We start from the raw sequence: 3,286 nt of genomic DNA, 5'->3' as shown, positions 1-3,286 counted from the left end.
TGTGGTCTAAAATCCTGGTTTCTTGATGCCTTGAGTCTGAAATCACTTTGCTGGATCAAGATTCTCTGATGATTTGAGATTTGCCTATCAGCTCTACCCACTTCATTTAATAAATACTTAGTGCACACCTATGGAATATTCAGCATCATGTTAGATCTTGTGCATCAATGGTGGACCAAAAGGCATTGGTTCCCTCTGCTCGCTTCTCTAGTGGAGAATACTGCTTTGGGTATGTGGTGAGTGGTATAGTGATAGTGGTGAGGGGCCTACCCCAGTTTATTTTGCTTGTAGAGAGCAGGTTGTGGTAGGAAAACAGAGGTTTCGGGGCATGTGGCCTGAAAGAAATGAGAGTGATATCTTGGGATCTGGGATTATGCTGCCTCAATGGAGAGTCAGCACTCAGGAATTAAGGCCCAGCAGAAATGGTCAAGGGTAAGAAAAGAAAGAACACTGGCACCCTGGAGCAGCCTGGTGGAAGGGTTTACTTGATTCTGACCCTTCTGGAACTACTTGGGCTTCTACAGCCTCAGGTCTCTATGAGTGGAGAACTTCTGGAAGGAATCATTGTGTTTCCTCTTTCTTTAAAAATGTGCTCTGACAATGCTCAAAGACCTGGGTTTCTCCAGAGGTGGAGCTGGAAGAGAGAAAGAAGCAGCAGGTGGTTTCTATGAATATTTAATCACTGGCTCTTTGTGACTCTTGATTTGTGGCTCTTGATTTTTGGTCCTTGCTGCTTTCTTTGTAAATATGCTCCCTATGGCTGATTTAAGGCTATTGGTGAATATTATTCAAGGCTTAAGTTCTTTAAAAAAATATAACAGCAGGCTTTTAGAAATTAATAGAAAGGTTTGCAGTAAGTTTGACTCCAGCACAGCTTTCAAATTGCCATAGGGAAGGTATCAACACGTACTACTTGAAAGGGGGAGGACAAAGCCTTCCCCACATCTCCATGTGCTGGACCCAAACCCCTTTGGACTACTTCTCCTCATCCGGCATTGATGATCTTTATATTTAAATAAATGGTTGGATTCTGGTCATTTCTCCTTTCCTTGTCTCTCTGTTTGTAGGTTTTTGACCCCTTTACCTCTGATCTTAAGAATAAAGTTATGTTAGAGAAAAAACTAGAACCAAAATCTTGGTTTTTGTTTAAATAGAAGTATTTTTTTAAGATTTCTTATTGATTTTTTTTCTGTTATTCCACAATAGATCAAGTTACAAGGAAGAGGTTAGACTTTGTTTTTCCAGCATGGATAAACAAACACTTTAGGGTTTTATTCCCCCACCAGCACAGACCTGTGCTTTACTTTACTTTAGAAGTAAAGTGCTTTTCAGCATGAAATGTCCAACATGGGATCACAGTCCATTTGCAGAGGTCCTTCTAGTTCCAGGAAAACTCTAGGTTTCAAAGTTGCTTCTTTCTTAAACATGATTTAGAATTTTATTTGTTCAGCCTGTAAAAAGGAGCCCAGACTATTAGGACCTGAGATATGAATTCTGTTAATGAAACAGCATTTAGAAATGAGAGCACCACTGTCTTGGCTGTTACATCTACTGTAGATTAGTCATAATGTTCTGAGGACCCTGTCCGATCAGAAGCGGTTTTTAAATAGCAAATTTTATGTGATTTGAGAATACAATTATTGGCTGGTATCTTCAGAGGACAGTTACAGGACAGATTAAAAAAATGAACATTTTTAAATGCAATTAAGTGAGTGGGAGACATTCTGAAGATAGGAGGCAAAGAAAAAAATAAATGAACTAAAATAGAATAAGATTTGAAAATTAAAAAGCAAGTTAATTTGTCATTGTTGGGTAGAAAAGTTCCCAATGGTGAAATGATTACTTGGTTAAATGAGGGCTAAGGTGATGGGTGAGAGGTCCTGGGAGCAGAAGAGGTGGTGAAAGGTCATTTGCTACAAACTCTTGTCAGAGCTTTTTTCATGAATAGAAGGTGAATGTATATGGGAAAGCTGACCAATGGTTACTCAGTAGTTGTCTTCTCTTTACTAATACAGTTTTTGCTAATGGGAGTAGAAGGTAGAATACCAGGTAAATTAGATAATCTAGGGTTAGTCTAAACTGGTGAGTCTAATCTGATTATTTTAACCTCATTCATTTAAAAAAAATAGATGATGCAATGACAGGATGGGAAATAACACCGGATCAAAGGAAGGTCCATTTGGGAAAGGGAAAACAGGAATGCATATGCATGGAACACTTTAGTACACACAAATACAAAAAGAACAACAGGAAGAAGAAAATTCTCCTTTTCCCCTTGTCCACTCATCTATTCTCAGGCAGACAGCAGAACTTGGTAGGTTTCTTCTGCCCAGACAGACAGACAGACAGCATAATAATCAGGATTTTAATGCCAAGACAGCAATATGGTACAGGAGTCTCTTGTGGCCATGATCAGCCACTAAGGAAAGCCAGGACAACAGGAAACAGCTGGGACCAAGAGAGGTCAAATTTATAGGTTATGTATACCAGCAGGAGACATAGGTGACAGGGTTTCTCTCAGCATCTGACTTTTGTGTGCACATATTTTATGCAATTCTCAAGAACCCACTAGCACAGGAAAATCCACTTTCATGCTAGCAATAACAACATTTATTTCAAGATATTAGAGAGAGGGATGGACAGGACATAGCAGAGAGCAGAGGAATTTCTAAGATTCAGCCCAAGGCTTCCTCTATTAATAGATATAGATGCATAAACTAAGCCCAGTCAAGTGTGCATGGTCTAGAGCACATCCTGATTATCTGTACTTAGATAGACTATAGTGCTTGGATAGTTAAAGTCATAAATCTTCAAATTTTAAGTATTTATAATTAGAGGTGTGGAGCCTCTGTAATAGTATAGTAGGTAGGGTGCTTGCCTTGCACACAGCCATACTGGGTTTTATCCCTGGCATTCCATACGTAGGATTACTCTCCTGAGCAACCTACCAGTAGTGATTTTTGTGCTTTATCAGGTGGGCCCCCAAACAAAACAATACTAAATCAGAGATGATTAAAAATGTTAACATTTAGGGGCTGGAGAGATAGCATGGAGGTAAGGCGTTTGCCTTGCATGCAAAAGGATGGTGGTTTGAATCCCAGCATCCCAAATGGTCACCCGAACCTGCCAGGAGTGATTTCTGAGCATAGAGCCAGGAGTAACCCTTGAGTGCTGCTGGGTGTGATCCAACCCCCTCCCCCAATGTTACATTTACTTATCTATTTTTTTCCTTACTGTTCTTATAAAGATTTCAGAAGATGAACCTCCACCCATGTACACCTTAAAA

Source organism: Suncus etruscus, chromosome 17 (genome assembly GCF_024139225.1).
Source record: "Suncus etruscus isolate mSunEtr1 chromosome 17, mSunEtr1.pri.cur, whole genome shotgun sequence".
Taxonomy (NCBI): domain Eukaryota; kingdom Metazoa; phylum Chordata; class Mammalia; order Eulipotyphla; family Soricidae; genus Suncus; species Suncus etruscus.
Note: the sequence above shows the minus strand (reverse complement) of the source record.